Here is a 19,460-nt window from a genome sequence, read left to right as displayed (position 1 = left end):
GTTTGCATTTTCTATCTTTTATTTGTCCCATTTTATTTCAAAACCCAATTTTAAAGTTGATTTTAAGTTCTGTCTCTAGGAACTTATACCTGTTTGTGTGAAAGGAGGTTGGAATAAGGACAGATAAGTGGGGTGTCTAACACACCTAGGTGAGAGACATGAGACCCCTATATAACATAAGTAGTGATTAGACCCAATGTGTAGCACGTACAGGGTGCTGCATGATGGGGACATCAGATTCAGCATCAGATTAACCCTCTATTCTTGGGCCACCCCCTCCACAAAGAATCTTAGGATTTGTTCAGCCTCTGTTTCTGGCTCAACCCTCCACCAAAGCTTGGGAAGTAGACACGACATAGCTGCAAGGCTTACTGGACTGGGAGACTCTAGGCAGAAAGACCTTTAACCTAAGGCAGGTGGGGGTTGTTGTTCTTCCTTGTCCAAGCGTAGGGGTCTTGTAACGTTTCTCTTGATGTCTTGTGAATCAATGACTGTCATAGGTTTCTACTTCTAATCCTTGCCCGCTCCCTAGATACTTGGATCCATTAAGTTCTCCCTATAGGCACTCAGTACTAACAAAGTCTCTTATTTATAAGCACAGTTCCTGGTATGCTGTATTTGTCAGATACTCCCATTAGCATTTCCATATTCTTTCTGTTCAGCATGCATTTCCATTGCTTCTGATCCACTTTCTTCTCTCAGTAGCTTCTCTCAAAGCTTGTGATTCTCTTTGCTAGGACATCTTGAGAGAAAAACAGAAAACAATGCTCCTTAGTTATCTTGTAACAACTATAACATTGATAGCTCTTTCAAAGACCAGTTCTTAGCAACCTTATCAGAGTGTGTTGAAGTTACCTGAGAATGAAAATCTTTAGAGCTCTACCTCATGTCACATCATAGGCTTCCGCTAAGCTGTATGGACACTGGTTAGAAGTATTGTAGAAGATATCTTCATTCGGGTACAAGATAGAATAGACGTCTTTCAAGAGTCCTTACAATATTGAGATCCTATGTTTCTCATCTGCTGTCAGCTGATCCACATGTCAAAGTGGAATGTCTGGGTAGGCAAAGCCAGGTAAAACCTTGGAGGAGGACCTGTTTTGATATAGAAGTTAGTTGTAATTTAAATTAGTTCTAATCTAAAAAAGTAAGCTTAGGCATAGGGGCTGGAGACTAATCAATCCATCTATTGTATCATTTCCTCTAAAAATTATCTTAGGTTAGCAGGCATCCTCACTCCATTGGTAGGAGGTGAGGATAGCCTCTGGGTAGGTTCTTAAGTGCCTTGACACTGCCTATCTGGCAGATTCCCTCTGCCTGGGCCTTCAGAGTGTGTTGAGGGGAAATTGTGGGGATGGTAACCCATGCCCTAGCTTCCTCTTTTCCTCTCCCCTTTACCCCATCGCCACATAGTTTTATGTAGTAAAGAAAGTGATTAGAAATCCTGGGACCAAAAGAATGTCTACTTAATCTCAGATTGTAAGTGGATATGAAATCTTGCTCATGAAACTTCAGTAAAATGTGCAGTCTATTTGAATACCCCAACCATGTGCTGTAAGTTGGGTCTAATCACTACTTTATATGATACCGGGGTCTCACATCTACGTGTGTTAGACACCCCATTTATCTCTCATTATTCCAACCTCTTTTCATACAAGCAGGTGTAAGTTCCCCAGAGATAGATCATTATCATATAGTTACATCCAAATTACTTAGCAGTCCTAAAAATGACCCTTTGGGGGGAAAATTCACTTCCTCTAGCTAGCACACTAGCTCGAGCCCCTACTCAATGCATTTTCTATACAGACAACCAACCACTCATAAGGTTCCACATTCATACAGTGTATGATAGTGATACAACTAACAACTTACATTCGTGACATTTCTGGGATCTTAAAAATAGTCATTTATTTTGTCAGTAAAGCAAAACAAGTAATAAAGTATCTTACAGTGCCCATATTGAACCTGGATCAGGCTCTCTCATCTATGCACTCAATAGCCATTCTGAATAGTAAGTACACACTTACAGGAATCTGGCAAGGAAACACATGAAGGGAAAAGCCTCATGTGCTTAGGGTAATTCACAACTCTGGACAGCAGGCTTCAATGTTATTGATCCATTGAAGAACATCTGCACCACAAGAAACTGCTTCTCTGCTCACTGCTTAACGGTTGATCCTTACCACTCTTCAGCTGGGGAATTCTTTTATCTCTCCTACTCAAACATAGTTTTACAAGTTCTTTCAATTAACCATCACCTTTAAAAGATCATTTAGAAAATGTTAGTTTTTAATGTGAATAGCAGTCATGTTGAAGCCAGAAAACTATAAAGCTCATCAGACTAGCTATCCCTGAACTACACAGACCAGCCTGACAGTTATTCACTCAATTGGATCCCTCACTGTTCAACCAGAATGTAGCTCAGAGAAGCACAACTCAGGTTGATTCTTTAAATCAGCTCACCAGGATGTGAATGTAGCTGCAAAGTCCTCTCTGCTTTTCACAGTCTAGCTGGAAATGACAGCAAGGAGCCCTTAACAAAAACTTTCACCTTTCTCTAGTTCTAGGGGATATGGATATAGCAAGTGTTGGAGGGGCTAGGGAAAGACAGGCACAATAATAGACTTTTGGTGAGCCTGTAGAGTGGCAATATAAATTTAAAAAAAAACTAAAAATAAGCTGAATTTCTAGTAATTGAAAAGCCAAATAAAGATTCCAGAGAACAGGAAATGAAAAACATTTCTCCTTTCATGGCAGAAAGACAGAGGACTACTAGGGCAGATAATGGTGCACACATTCAGGCATAATCATTGCATTTTTGCTTAATTATTTTTCTTTGCTACAAAGACTGCTTAGTTCAAGAAGGGTGGTGAAATGATTGCTATAAAGACAAAAATTTCAATAAAACTTTTTTAAAAAAATTACTTGCTTTTCTCAGCAAACCTCATTGAAACTCAACCTGGACTTACTTCCCAATGGTTAATACATTCCCACTTTATTAATTTCCCCATCCCAATGATATGGAACCCCAGATATCAAAGAACAAATGCCGATTCTCAACCCTGTCTACCTCATTCTTAAAACCTACCCTAATGTAGGCTGCAGAGGGCTGGATTCGAATCATGGGAAGTACCAAAACAGTGAGGACTATAAAGTGGTGGCAAAAAAAGACCTTTTATTGAAAGGGGTTTAAGCTCATTTCTAACAGAAGGGAGAAGTCCAGGTAGAGGTCCTGCAAAAGAATAAACAGTAAGTGGACCTTATGGATATGAAATCTCTGTAGTCACTTCTGTCTCTAGGCAGTTACACATATGGGAATTCACCTAAGCAGGGTCACACCAATACCTGTTTGTGACACATAATTCTGTTGCCCAGGCTCAAACAGGAGTCACTGCTGTAGATGGAAACCACAAAAGTAGACTTCTTTTCATGCTTTACACAACTTCGTCTTGTTCCTTTTATCTGTGGGCATTCATTGAGACCTAGATCCCTCCCTGGCCACACTTTCCAGAAATGGCTTCATTTTCTCTCATTCTCCCCAGGAATACCTTTTGCTCCTCAATGAATAATTGTCATGATGATGATGATGATAGTATACATTAAATCATTTGATCCTCCCAATAATTCTATAAGGGCAGTGCTATTATCTCCCTTTTACTGAGGAAATTGGAGTTGAGAGAACTTAAGTGACTTGTTCACTTAAAAGTCAGAAGTAGGTTTTGACCTCATGTCTTCCTTACTCGAAGTCCTATATTCCTAACTGCCTCACTTTCAGATTCTGCTTCTACTGTTGTCACCCAGGAAGCTCTGTTACTATGAGGTTGATGAAATTTAAAATTCATTCCAGATTCTAGAAGTTGTTATTTACTGACACTCTGGACATTCACTCTCCTTGTTTCAGTGAGTTCAATGCTTAGTTTGTTCTCATCCTCTCTATCTAATTCCTTCATTAAAAATAAGGGGCTTCAACATGTATGGTGACAGTCCCTCAAATATGTTAACTTCCTAGTTCCTCAGTCTAGTGGGGTCATTCCCACTCCATATCCCTGTTTCACTTTTCTCTAGTTCTAGGGGATTCCCACCCCATATTCTACTTCCATGCTCAAGATCTCCCAAATTCCCATATTTGATCATAATTTTTAGCTTTCCCATATCATCTAATCCCTTATTCTTCCTATACTATTTGTCTCTACTGTGACCTCCAATCCTTCCACTCCACAACCCCCGTGCCCTCCATATTCCTCCAGATATCCTTTTGTTCTCTTGCCAATCTTGATCCATTAAGGAATCAGCCAGTTCAACACTGCACTGTTCTCCACTCTCATATCCCTTGAACTGTTATGGATCATACTTTGCTCAGAATTCCAAACCTAGATTATCCCACCATCTACCACTCTTTGTGCTGCTGAAATGAACTGGAATCGATTGGAATGAATGGGAATCATGAAACCATCCTCACTGGGTCCACTATAAATTTATGCTATCTCATCTGGGCCCTCATTGCTGCCAGGCAATTTCTCTTCTCTTCTCTAATCAGTTTCCCCATCCTGCTTACTGCGACAGTGTTCCAAATCTTCTTTTCTCTGTTAAAGCCTCCCATGCTACCCCTCCTCCATCCTTTTATCTGTAGAAATTATCTCAAAATATTGAGGTGATTTCCTGGAAACTACCTCTTTTTACATCCTTAGAACACCATCCCCCACTATCTCTATTTTCATCACAGTTTATACTGCAGAAATGGCTCTTCTCCTTGCTAACTACAACCCCTCTATATCCTATCCCATTTTTTCCCATTAGATTGTCCCCACTATTGTTACTACTGGCTTGCTTATCATCTGTTTCTCCCTACCTATTGAGTCCTTCTATGCTGCCTACAAAGGAGGCCATATCTCCCTCTTTCCTTCAAATATCCTCACTTATTTTGACCATCACTACTAGCTATCTTTTTATAGCTCTCCTTTCCTTTATAGTTAAACTCCTTGAGAAAACACTTAGTGCCTTCTTCTCTCTTCCTCAACAGCACAATCTGGCTTCCAACCACATAATTCAACTGAATTTGTTCTTTCCAAAATTACCAAAGATCTCTGAATTGTTACATACAATGTATTTTCTCATTCCTGTAGAGTATGTGGTGGGGAGTGTAGTGTAAGAAGACTTGAAAGGAACAGGCCAAGTTGTGAAGAGTTATTAATGCTAAACAAAGAAATTTATGTTTGATTTGGAGATTAGGAAGTCACAGGAGTTTATTATTCACAGTAGGAAGCTAACAAGATCAGATTTATACTTTAGGAAAATCAGGGATTGTAATGAGGAAAGACAAGGCAGAGAGACTAAATTTAAGTGTATTGCAATAATTAAGAAATAAAGATCTGAACTAAAGTTTGAGGGATGTGCGTAGGTGTGAAAAGTCAAGGTATACTAGAGAGGTTGTAAAAGTATAAGCGAAAGAATTTGGCAATAGATTGTATATGTGTGTGATTAATAGAGAGGAATCAAAGATAACACTGAGGTTGCAATACATCCTCCACATGGCTGACTAAGTGATTTTCCTAAACCATAGATCTGTCAATGTCATCCTCATATTTAATGAACTCTTAGCCCATCTAAGATCAAGTATAAACTCCTCTGTTTGACATTAAGAAGTTTCCAAAGTTTGACCCCATTCTCTCTACTATTCTCATACATTATTCCTCTCCATATACTTTATAGTCAGTCAAGTAATTTTGACCTATTTAGTGTTTCTCACACAAGATACATTCACTGACGGTCTTCCACTCCTAGAATAATCTCCTTCCTCATCACTGCCTCTTAGACTACTTGGCTTCTTTTAAGACTCATCTCAAGTGCTACTTTCTGGGGGAAGCCTTTCTGGGTTACAGATCACTTTCTGGTATATAGATACCACAGGGGTATATGGCATGTTTAAGGAAGACTAGTAGCTCTGGTGAGAGGGCTTGCTGAGCACTTTTGGGAGCTTCTCCATTCAAGTTTGGTATCCGGTCAGTCAACTCTCCTCTTCTGTAACATGTGCAGCAGCCACATTAGTAAAGGTCTCAGCAGACAAACTAAACCAGGTTAAAGGTAACTAACAGACCTCAAACTCATCCATGAGTTAGAGGAGTGTCTACCCCAAGCATGTGTAGAGTTCCCCTCATAGAATGGGTGGATGAAAACAGTTTGTTCCATTGACCAAGAAAGCAACTGAAGCAAGTGCTTTGAAATGCTTAGAGCTTGGTCAGGCATTGAAGATGCCAAGGTCTTCCACTGCATGCCCAGACTTGGCCAGTCATCCTGACTTTTTTATAGAGAAGAAAAGAGGATTGAAACCTTTAGTGAAACCACTAATATCTATTATATACATCTGGTTTCTTCTTTTAGGTGTGATGCATTCAACATAAAACTTTCAAAGTATTTGTTTGGTTTAGACTTTACTTCTGGTTTTCATCTGCATTCTTTCCCCATTTTTTCCTCAATAACCTTATCAACATTGACCTTCACCCTTTCCAGACTCCCCAAATGAAAAAGGGGAAACAAAACCCTCTAACAAATACACGTAATTAAGCAAAAATATTCCTATATTGACATAGTATAAAAACATATGTTTCATTCAGCACCTTGAATCTAACACCTCTCCGTCAGAAGGTGGGAGCATGCTTAATCAGCAGTCTTCTAGAATTGTGGTTGGTTATTACAATGATCAGAAATCTCAAACTTAGTTTTTTTTTCCTTACATTGCTATTATTATATAAATTGCTCTCCGGTTTCTGTTCATTTCACGTCTCCAAGTTTTCTCTGGAACTCTTTTTATCATTTCTTACAGCACAATAATATTCCATTGCATTCATATGTTGGAATTTGTTCATTCCCTACTTGATCCCCACTCTCTTATTTTCCAGTTCTTTGCCACAACAAAAATAGCTGCCATTATTATTTTTATCTGTATGTGTTCTTTTCTTCTTTTTTTGATCATTTTTAGGGGGTACAGACCTAATTCTGGTATAGCGGGTCAAAGGGCATACAGAGAATTTACTGATCTTACGCACATAGTTCAAAATTGCTTTCTAGAATGGCTGGACCAAGTTATAGACCTACCAGCAATAAGCGTTTCTGTTTTCCTGCAGTCCCTCCAAAAACCATCATTTTCCTTTTTGTATCAGTCTGCTTAACATGAGGCAGAACTTCTGAGTTGTTTTAATTTCCTCTTATCAAATTAGTAGCAATTTTTAGCATTTTTCACATGGCTGTTGATAATTTGGATTTCTTCCTTTGAGAACTTCCTGCTCATAGTTTTGACCATTTACCTATTAGAAAACACCTTGTTCTTATACATATTTTTTTTTCAATTCACAAGCATCTTCCTCTGACTTCTCCTCCCTCTTCCCCACCATATGCAACTAATATGAATCATTAAGCAAATTCTTTCATTGGTCACATCCCAAAATGCATGCATCACTCTACATACCTTTCTGTCAAGAGGTGAGAAACATTATAAATGATTGTTCTTCTTTAATTGTTGATCATTGCAGTGTTCATGTTTCAGACCACTTCTACTGAAGTTATAGGTATTTATTGAGATTGACGCCTCTCATGAAACTTGGGCTAAGTTCCAAGAGGAACCAGCAATTTCAGAGAAAGCAAGAGGGATTTCTATAGGGTAAAGATGCGATCACATAACAGAAATTTACATAGAACATAGGAATATAATTAATATTACAGGAGGAGTTTGTGAAGGGACTAGGTAATGGAGGAGGGGTTCCATCTATGGTTTGGTAGTTAAACATTCTGGCCATGCTGCCCTCCAATTGACTAGCTATTATGGTCCTGTCTTGGGCCAGACGGATGACATGATTGAATACAAGTACATACCTGTTCAGATATGTGGGGCAGTAGTGACTGGGCTCCCACCACATGGACATGCCAGGTGTTTCTGTGGGAGCTAAGATTTCAGGGACACACCTGTTGTTCTAGTGAGCAGTGAGACATACATGAAGAAGTTAGGACATTGGCAGTGGATGGGGGAGCTAGGCAGGTATAGAGGGCCTGTCATGAACATTGGGACTGGGGGCAGTAGGATCCCTTCACTCAGACTTCTTAATGCCTCTCAAAATTATTCATTTCTACAATGTTGTCATGATAGCATAAATTGATCTGATTCTGATTACTTCACCCAGCTTAACGTGATGTACATGTGGCACCCTCTCTCTCCTTTTCTCATTTGTACAAACCTATACTTGCACCCTCACAATTTTGTGAGATAACAAATTTCATTACCCTCATTCCTTTTTTCTTTCCCAAGTGTATCTATCCTCCCCTCCCCTAACTCTTTATTCTTTTATGATCATCAAAACATTACCAAATTCACTCTTGTATTCTCCATCTTATTAGACTCCTTCAATGATACTTACTGACATCATTGTTGTTAAGGGATAATAGTATTACTTTCCCCATGAGAATGCAAAGACTTTATGCTCATAAAAGCTTTTTTTCTGCTTGTTTGCTTGTATTTACCTTTTTGTATTTCTCCTTACTTCCTTGTTAGTAGTTGAAAGTGTCATTCAGCTGTAGTCTTTTTGTTAGGAATACCTCGAAGTTTTGTGCTTCATTATGGGTCCATTTTTTCCCCTGTAAGATTGCACTTGGTTTTGCTAGATAAGTTATTCTTGGTTGTAACCCTAGATCTTTTGCCTTCTAGAATGTTGTTTCATGCTCTTTGCTCTTTTATAGTGGTAGTTGCTAAAGTTTGTGTGATACTGACTTGGATTTTTCAGTACTTACACTCTCTGTCTATTTTTAGTAAGAAATTTAGAACTTGCTATTTTCAGGCACTTGCTAGGTACCAGGGATAAAAAATACAAGCTAAAAGAAAAATAGTTTCTGTTCTTAGAATGTAAGAGACATATTCTAATGGGAGGCAATGTATAAAAGGGAATTGAAACATGAAGGAACGGAGGAAGTTTAGAGAAGCAGAAGCAGAGCTGGGGCAGGAATTAAGACTGGCTAAAATGCTGGTTCTAGGAGTGACTCACTAATAGAAGAAGGTAGCTTCAGGGACAAAGGGATGTCCTATGCTAAGAAGGTGCCAAAACTGAGGGAGTTTCTGGAGTGAGAAGGCAGCTGATACATGATGATAAAGTCTGGAGAGTCAGAGGGAGAGGTGTGAGAGGAATGTAGAATGACTGGCCTGTTTCCTTCCCCAAAATGGAGGTTTCAGGAGGACCTCAATGGGAGGAGGGTTTTAAAATTCTTAAATTCTCTCTCTTTGATCTGTTTTCAAAGTCAGTTTTAAAAATATGACATACCTTACATTTCTGCCTAGTCTTTTAGTCTCTCAACTTTTTCAATATTTTGGTTTTGTTGTCTCATAAAGTCTGTAACTTTTGTTTAGTTAATTCTAATTTTCAGGGAACTTGGTAAGATTTTATGACTATTATGCTAAACTGTTCATTCTCTTTCCAAGTTTCTCCTCTATAGTTCTCATTTCTTTTCTAATTCTTTCCTCTATTGCACTCATTTTATCTATAATGCCATTTAAAAACTCATTTTAAAAAACTTTTACATTATAAGTTCTGAGAATTTTAATTGATCTGAGTGAGTAGTGTTTTCTTAGAGGCACTGTAGTAGGTGTTTTATAGTTATTCTCTTCTTTTGGGCTTACATTTGGGGCATCTCTGATCTCACAATAATGTTCTGTCTTTTTTTAAAGTAATTCTTTTACTGATCTGCTCTAGGCAACCCAGCAGATGGTTCTTCTGGACTAGCTAGAGGGCTCTTGGGGCATCTGCTACCCTGATCCTTTGGCAGACCTCACCTGTGCAGATATTCTGGTTGTGGTTCATGATCTGTCCTGGGCAACCTTTACACTTAGGGCTTATGTATTGAATCTCTGTTCCTGATCCTTCTGGAAGATCCTATGCTGATGCTCTCAGCCTTTGCTATCTTCTTGGCTTTTTAACTTAGTCCATGATCAGCTCTGTGCATTTGTAAATTTTTGGCTTAATCTGGTACCCTGGATGCTGAACCTGTGTTCAGTTTCTTTAATTTCTGCTCTAGTGATTTGTCTGAAAATCTGATTATTTTTTCTTTCAGGCTGGAAGTTTCACTGTAGTTTCTCCTTCAATTTCATGTTCATTGCTTGATCTGGTATTCTTCTTATACAGTAATGAAGTGGTTGTAGGGGTACTAGTCTGATTTCTTTCTACTCTACCTTCTTGATTGTGACTGTTCTCACAAATTTAAAACAGTATCATATATATATATATATATATATGTATATGTACTTTGTGACACTTTTATTAGAGAAAGTCGCTGCAACTGTTTCCTCAAATAACTCTTTCCCTTCCAATGTTAGCTTGTTTGGTTTTATTTGAATAAAATTAATCAGTTTTAAACAATCAAAATTGTCTTTTATCTTTTATTATCTTTTCTATCCTTTGTTTGATTATGAACACTTTTTGTATCCATAGCTGCAGAAGGGACTTTCTTCCTTGATCTTCTAATTTATGATGCAATCTTTTGTATTTAAGTCATCTATTTGGAACTTATCTTGGTATGTAAGGTGAGTTATTACTTTAAATCCAATTCTGTTGGATTGCTTTCCACTTTTCTCAGCAGGTGTTGAATAGGGAGTTCTTACCCTAGTATTTGGGGTCTTTGAGTGCATGAAGCTGTATACTTATTCATTGTTTGACTTTTTTTGTTTTTTAAGCAGCACCAACTAGTTTTGATTATTGTATCTCTGTAATATATGTTGAGTCCCCCCTCATTTCCAATTCTTTTCATTATTTCCCTTAAGATAATTTACCTTATCTTTCCTGAATTTTGTGAACATTTTTCTATCTTTATGAAGTAATTTTTTTTACTAATTTGTTTGGTAGGGTACTAAAGGAAATTAATTTAGGTGATACCATCCTTTTTATTATTTGGAAAGACAATACTGACCAATTAATATTTCTCTAATTATTTATTTATATTATGTATATTTCTGTAAAGACTATTTTGTAGTTGGAATCATATAATTCTTATGTGTTTCCTGCTATTTACATTCCCAAAGACTTTATATACTCTATAATTATTTTGAATGAAATTTCTCTATTCCTTCCTCCTTATTTTTCTTCTTAATATGCAGAAATGCTGAATATTTATGTGGATTTTGATATTAATTATATTAATTGATTTTAGTTGACACTTTAGGATTCTCTAAATAGATACCAAATTATCTGCAAAAACAATAGATTTGTCTCCTTTTTGCCTGGGGTTATTTCATTAATTTTTTTCTTGTTTTATTGCAGTAATTTGCTTTCTAGCACTTTTGCAAATAGTAGGTATAATAATGAACAACTCTGTTTAACTCCTGATCTCACTGGAAAATTCACTAACCTCTCTTCATTACGTATCTGTTGGATTTTTGATAGGTAACTATTTTGTCAAATAGTTTGCCAAAGATCTTGTCATCATTTGCATCATTTTTATAATCATGTGTTTTTTATTGTTTTTATTATTAATATCTATTTTGTTTATAGTTCCTATAAAAATATAGCTTTATAGTTTATAGTTGCAGTTTATATTGAATCCACATTGCATTCTGATTATAAATTTAACTATCATATTGCTTAAATGTTTAAATTGCTTTGCTAATATATTTATGAACTATTTTTATGTTGTTATTCATTTGGGATATTGTTTCACAGTATCTTTTGTCTGCTTTTTCTTTCCCTCATTTTAAATATCAAAACTATATTTGTATCATTAGAAGTAATTTGGGAATATCCTCTCTTTGCTGTTTTTTTTTTTAATAGGCTATGATATACTGGAATTAATTGTTCTCTTGATATTTAATAGAATTTACTTGTAGATTCATCCAATCCTTGTTTTTCTCCTTGGAAATTTATATGTGTCTTGTTTCAGTTCATTTTCCTAAGCTGGGTTTTATTTTAATTCATTGTTTCTTGTTCTGTTCATCAGGGTATTTTAATATTTTTGTAAATATGTATTCATTTCATCTAAGTTGGCAGTTTTGTTGGCATATAGTCACTTTTTATACTTTTCATATTTCTGCTACATTTCTTATAAATTTGCCTTTTTTCTTTTTGATACTGGGCATTCAGTTGTCTTCTCTCTTTTTAAGAAAAACAAATTATCTATTTTATGATTTTTATTTAAAAAATAAAACAATTGTTTTGGTCTCAAATATCTTTGTAATGTAGCCCATCCTCCACCCAGCTACCAAAATGATCTTTCTAAAATGTGTCTAATCATTTTCCCAATTCATTAAACAACAATAACTCTCTGTTATCTCTGAGATGAAAAATAAAATTCTATGTTTAACTTCTAAAGACCTTTATAACCTATCCCCTTCTTACCTTTCCAGTTTTATCACATTTTATTTTACATATTCTATGATCCTGTGACGTTGACTTTCTTGTCGTTCATTGTATAAGACCTCTCACCTACTTCTATGCATTTTTGTTGGTTATCCTCCATATCTGGGATGCTCTCCATCCTTGCTTCTACTTTCTGGCTTCCTTCACATCCCAAATAATATCCTTTTTCCTTTCCCAAGTTTCTTAATGCTAATGCCTTCCCTCTAAGGTTACTTTCCATCTACCTTTGCTCTTTGACCCACAAATTCATTAGGAATAAATTATTTGATCTCCAGTTGATTTTAATATTTTGTTCAAGGCCCTTTATTGAATATAGTTTTGTTGCACTTTTGTCAGGAGAAGATATTTACTCTTTTTTGTATTTATGAGATTTAATACCCCAATACAACTTTTGTAAAGATGCTATATTATATACAGCACAAAATAAGTAAAATCTTTTCTACTTCATTTTAATAACCAGAGATATGTGTCTGATACGATATGTATGATGTATTTCGTTCCATTCCCTTATTTTAACTCTGTGTAAATCTTTGTTTCAAGTGTGTTTCCTGTAAAGAACATTTTTTTTTTAAATTTTAGTTTATAATCCATTCTTTTTTCCCAATTTATATGTACAGTTATGCTTATTAATTATGTACTTCTTTCAATCCTATCCTTTTTATGCCTTTTACAACCATCTCTCTTCAAAGATGGTGGTGAACAAGGAGCATGACTAGTCCTAGTGAGCTAGAATTGGACTGACCTGTTTTTGCTCTGCTGCTCCTTCTTTCTGAACTATTAGTTTTCATTTCAAGTCTTTCCTTTAAAGTTTTCATTTCTTATTATATCAAATTTTGCTCTTTTTTCCTAGGGTATTTTGTAGTCTTTGTGGCCAATCCATTTTCTTTTCTAAGTTTCTCCTTAGAGTTGTTGTGATGCTTTTTTTCCCCAATGTTTTCTTCTTGGGTGACTCTTAACTCATATTTCTTCATAGTATTCAGTGCCTTTACATATATTTACTCTCCATTCCTTGATCAGAACATTGTTTCTTCTATGCCCTTTGGATTACTCCCCCTCCTACTCAGAACATTCCTGTGATCTACTGCCAACTTTTTAGGGGTTTTATAGTCAGAACACTGCATCTTTTGTTGTTGTTGTTGAACCTAAATCTTTTTTTCAAATGACAATTTTCCTCTTTTTGCATGTAAAAATAAATTTAAATATTCACTTTTTTAAAATTTGAGTTCCACATCCTTACATCCTGCAGCCCTTCCCTGAGATGGTAAGCAACTTGATATAGGTTATACATGTGTAATCGTTCAAGACATTTCCACGTTAGTCATGTTGTGAAAGAAAACACAGTCAAAAAACATGAAAAAAATAAAGTGAAAAATAGTATGCTTTGATTTATATTCAGACTCCTTTTTTCTGGGAGTAGATAGTATTTTTCAATAAGTCCTTTGGAATTGTCCTTGACCATTGTATTGCTAAGAATAGCTGTCATTCACAGTTTATCAACATACAATATTGTGTTACTATGTACCCTGTTCTCCTGGTTCTACTCACTTCACTTTGCATCAGTTCATGTAAGTTTTTCCAGGACTTTTCTGAAATCATCTTACTCATCATTTCTTATAGCATGATAGTACTCCATTACAATTATATACCACAAATTGTTCAGTCATTCCCCAATTGATAAACATCCCTCAATTTCCAAATTTTTACTACCACAAAAAGAGCTGCTGTAAATATTTTTGTACAAACAGGTCTTCCCCCTTTTAATCTCTTTGGGATATAGATTTAGTAGTGGCATTTCTGGATCAAAAGTTTTATCACCTTTTGGGCATAGTTCCAAATTTCTTACCAGAATAGTTGGATTAGTTCACGATTCCACCAACAGTACCTTAGTGTCCCAGTTTGCCCACATTTCCTCCAACATTTGTCACTTTGTTATTTGTCATATGAGCCAATCTGATAGGTGTGAAGTGATACCTCAGAATTGTTTTAATTTCCATTTCTGTAATCAGTAGTGATTTGAGCATTTTTATATGATTGTAGATGGCTTTGATTTCTTTGAAAACTACCTGTTCATATCCTTTGACCATTTATGAGTTGGGGAATCTTGCAAATTGTGTAAACTCAATTCTCTTTATATTTGAAAAATGAGACCTTTATCAGAGACACTTGCTATTTAAATTTCCCCTAGCTTTCTGCTTTCCTTCTAATCTTAGTTGCATTGGTTTTGTTTGTACAAAGGCTTTTTATTTTAATGTAATCAAAATTATCCATTTTACATCTCAATTAAATTCTTCACTCCTCCATAGTCCTGACAGGTAAAATGTTTCATGTTCCTCTAATTTGCTTATGCTATTATCCTTTGAGTTTAATCATCTACCCATTTTAAGCTTATCTTGTTATATGATTTAAGATGTTGGCATAAACTTCACTTATGCCCTATTGTTTTCCAGTTATCCCAGCAATTTTTGACAAATTGTCATTTTTTTGTCCCAAAAGCTTGGATCTTTGGGTTTATCAAAACCTAGATCACTATAGTCATTTATGTGTCTGGTATGCCTAATCTATTGCATTGATCTACCACTCTGTTTCTTAGCCAGGACCAGATTGTGTTGATAATTACTGCTTTAGAATACGGTTTAAGATCTGGCTAGATCACCTTCCTTCACATTTTTTAAAGTTAATTCCCTTGACATCCTTTATCAAGTTTTGTTATTTTTTTCTAGTTCTACAAAATAATTTTTGGTAATTTGATTGGTATGACAATGAATAAGTAAATTAAGTTAGACAGAATTGTCATTTTTATTATATTAATTCAGCCGTCCCACAAGCAATTGATATTTTTCCAGTTGTTGAGATCTGACTTTATTTGTGTGAAAAACATTTTGTAATTGTGTTCATATAGTTTCTGGGTTTGTCTTAGCAGGTAGATTCCCAAGTATTTTATATTGCCTAAAGTTATGTTAAATAGAATTTCTCATTCTGTCTCTTACTATTGGACTTTGTTGGAAATATATAGAAATGCTGATGATTTAGGTGGGTTTATTTTATTGTCTACTACTTTACTAAAGGTACTAATCATTTCAGCTAGTTTTTTCAGTTGATTGCTTAGAATTCTCTAAATATACCATCATATCATCTGCAAAGAGCTTTGTTTCTTCATTGCCTAATCTAATTCTTTAGTTTCCTTTTCTTCTCTTATTACTGTAGCTAACACTTTAATAGTACTGATAATTGGCATCCTTGCTTTACCCCTGATCTTATCAGGAAGGTTTCTACATTATCCCTGCTATAGTTATTACTTGCTGGTGGTGATTGAAAGCTCCATTTATTCCTATGCTCTCTTAGTTGTTTTTTTTTTATAGGAATGGGTGCCATATTTTGTCAAAAACTTCTTCTGTATGTATTGAAATAAGCATATGATTTCTGTTAGTTTTGTTATTGATATGGTCAATTTTGCTGATACCTTTCCTAATGTTGAGCCAGCCCTGTGTTCCTGGTATAAATCCTACTTGGTCACAGTGCATGATCTTTGTGATAATTTCCTTATTGTAATCTCCTTGCTAGTATTTTATTTTAAATTTTTGCATCAATGTTCATTGGGAAATTGGTTTATAGTTTTCTTTTTCTGCTTCAGCTCTTCCTGATTTAGGTATCAGCACCATATTTGTATCATAAAAGGAATTTGGTAGTTTTTCTTTGACTTGTTTTTCTAAAATAGTTTATATAATATTGAAATTAATTTACCTTTAAATGTTTGGTAGAATTCATTTATAAATTCATCTGGCTCTGGGAATTTTTTTTCTTAGGGAGTTCATTGATGACTTTTAATTTCTTTTTTTAAGATGGGGATATTTAAGTATTCTATTTCTCTTCTGATAATGTGGGAAATATATTTCTTGTAATATTCATTCATTTCACTGAGATTTTCAGATTTATTGGCATATAACTGGGCAAAATAGCTCCATGGTAAATTCACCTTTTTCATTTTTGATACAGGTAATTCTATTTTTTATTTCTTTTTTTTAAAGTCAAATTAACAAATAGCTTATCCATTTTATTGTTTTTTCCAGCTCTGAGTTTCACTAGTTCAATGGTTTTATTAATCTCTCTTTTGATTTTCAGGATTTCCAACTTGGTGCTTAAATGGTGATTTAAATGTTTTCCTTTTTCTAGTTATTTTAGTTGCATTCCCAATTTATTGATCTGTTTTTTCTCTGTTTTATTGATCTAATCATTTAGAAATATAGTTTTCCCCAAGTACTACTTTGGTTGCATCCATAAATTTTGGTATGTTGTCTGATTGTTGTCATTCCCTTTAATGAAATTATTGATTGTCTCTATGATTTGTTCTTTAACCCCCTCATTCTTTAGCATTAGATTATTTAGTTTCCAATTAATTTTTAATCTATTTTTCCATGGTCTTTTATTGAATGTAATTTTATTGCAGTATGATCTGAAAAGACTGCATTTCTATTTATGCTTTTTTGCATGTTAATGTGAGGTTTGTATGCCCTAATTTATGCTCACTTTTTATGGAGGTGCCAAGTACTGCTGAGGGAAAAATACATTTATTCCCATTCAATTTTCTCCATAGTTCTATCATATCTAAGTTTTCTCCAGTTCTATTCACTTAACTTCTTTCTTATTTATTTTGTGGCTACATTTATCTGGTTCTGGGAGGGGAAAGTTGAAGTCCCCACTAGATTATAGCCTATTTCCTCTATTTCTATCCATTTCTCCTGTGACTCATTTAATTTCTCCTTTAAAAATTTGGATGCTATTCCACTTGGTGCATATATATTTGGTATTGATATTACTTCCTCCTATATGGTACCTCTTAACAAGATGTAGTTTCCTTCTATATCTCTTTTAATTAGATCCATTTTTGCTTTTGCTTTGTCTGAAATCATGATTGCTACCCTTACTTTTTTTTAATAGATTTTGCTCCAGCCCCTTATCTTTACTCTGTGTATGTTTTTCTCTTTTAAATGTGTTTCTTGTAAACAACAAATTGTAGGATTCTGTTTTTTATCTATTCTGCTATTCATTTCTATTTTATGGGTGAGTTCATTCCATTCACATTCACAGTTATGATCGCTGTGTTATTTCCCTTTTTCCTATTTTCCCCTTTTTATCCTTGTCTTCCTTTCCTTTCAACCTATCTCTCCTCAATAGTGTTTTGCTTCTGACTACTTAATCTTCCAATCCACCCTTCCTTCTATAATCCCCCCCTTCTTTGACCACATCCCCTTCTAACGTCCTATATGGTAAGATCAATTTCTATACCTGAGTGTGTATGTTTGAGCCACTTACAATAAGAATAAGGTTCAAATGTTGTTCACTCCATCTTTTCTTCATTGTAATAGCTTTTTTGTACCTCATCATGTGAGATAATTTATTCCTTCTACCTTTCCTTTCCCTCTTTTTCCAATACAATTCTGGATATCATCCCATCATTGTCAACTTATACCCATACCCTCTTTGTATATTCCTTCTAACTGCCGTAATAGTGATAAAGTTCTTAAGAGTTACAAGTATTATCTTCCTGCATAGGAATATAAACAGTTTAATCATATTGAGTCCCTTATGTTTTCTCTTTCCTGTTTAACTTTTTATGCTTCTCTTGAGTCTTGTATTTGAAAATAAAATTTTTTGTTTAGCTCTGATCTTTTCATCAGGAATGCTTGAGAGTCCTCTATTTCATTAAATATCATTTCTCCCTGAAGGATTATGCTCAGTTTCACTGGGTAGGCAATTCTTGATTGTAATCCTAGCTCCTTTACCTTTAGGAATATCCTATTCCACGCCTTCCAATCCTTTAATATAGAAGCTGCAGAGTATTATGTCTTCTGTCCACTCAGGGTGTTTTTGAGATCTACTGAACCACTGGGGTTTTCCTAGTAGAACACTGCTCCTTCTGTGCTGTTTCAGTGCTTCCTGGTTAGGATCTGCCCTGGGGATTACTCAGCTAAGGCTTTGCCAAAGAATCCTATGCTGGAGTTTGTAAGCAATAAGAGTAATGCTCCTCATTCAAGTTTGACAATAAGATGAAATGAGGCATTGGAAATTCACTAAATGGTTTAAATGAACAGTTATTTTATGCTAAAACAGCAAGGATATGCAGTAATGATACTATAATAGCAGTTTGTCTTGTCCCCAGGCCTTCTTGTCTCCATACAGAAATATATCTGTCATGAGAGCAGCATATGGTTTATTCGAGAGATCTTCTGAAATCTCTCAAGTCAGAGGGGCTTTAACTCCCTGTGGGTGGGGCTTTTTATAACTGAAGGTTCCCACAAAGCTTTATCAAAAGAAGCAAGAGTTAATCAAGTCCCAAGGACAGCTTTGATCATTTTTTGGGAAAACTAATCCCAGTTTTGTGAAGTGGGGGAAATCTAATCCTTGTGGATATGAGGGATCTTCATCCTACCACACAGCCCATTGCCTACATTTGTGCTGGCTTCTTTATCAAGATCCCTTTGTTCATACTTGGCAGGACTGATGAGTTTACTAAAATTCCTTGGATTTTTTGGTCATTGTTCATTCAGATGCTCTGGTTTGGTTTTTTTTTTTTAAACCATGGCTGTTGTAAAAATGGGAACACTGGGCTCCTCTTTACCTTTGATGGGCATCTTTCCTGAAAGTCTCTAGATTACAATAAATGCATTGAGAGAGAGAGAGAGATACAGAGAGAGACAGACAGAGAGACAAACAGAGAGAGACAGAGACAGAGAGAAAGAGAGAGGGAGAGAATGAGAATGCATTTTTCAGTAACCATGACACTCATAGCAAAGTTTGGCTGCTTTTTTAATTATCCTCTAACTTTAGGATGCAGTCAGTCCTGCACTTGGAGAACACATTTATCCCGGTTTTGGACATTCCAAGTGTGCTTTTGGCTACCATTGCTACAATAACTTCAATTTTTTGGAAGGTGACTAATGACGAAAATTTCTGTCAATATCTTCAACAAAAAGGCTGCAAGTGGGAAAATGGATTTTTTTTCTCTCCTTGTTAATGAAATCTTTCCCTAAGACGCTGGTGCCTATAGTGTAATTCATTTTCATTTTACACCCTAATATCTAC

At 35.4% G+C, this 19,460-nt stretch overlaps 1 long non-coding RNA gene across 1 annotated transcript; it reads right to left on the bottom strand.

Moving 5' to 3' along the window:
- Positions 1-656: 656 nt before the first annotated feature.
- LOC140533547 (uncharacterized) lies at positions 657-3,721 on the bottom strand. Its single transcript, XR_011976967.1, has 3 exons — positions 3,346-3,721; positions 856-1,095; positions 657-742 (listed from the first exon to the last, which is right to left on the bottom strand). It is a non-coding gene; the product is annotated as an uncharacterized lncRNA (long non-coding RNA).
- Between the last annotated feature and the right edge of the window lie 15,739 nt (positions 3,722-19,460).

Source organism: Notamacropus eugenii, chromosome 3 (genome assembly GCF_028372415.1).
Source record: "Notamacropus eugenii isolate mMacEug1 chromosome 3, mMacEug1.pri_v2, whole genome shotgun sequence".
Lineage (NCBI taxonomy): Eukaryota > Metazoa > Chordata > Mammalia > Diprotodontia > Macropodidae > Notamacropus > Notamacropus eugenii.
Note: the sequence above shows the minus strand (reverse complement) of the source record. Positions and strands in the feature narration are given on the sequence as shown.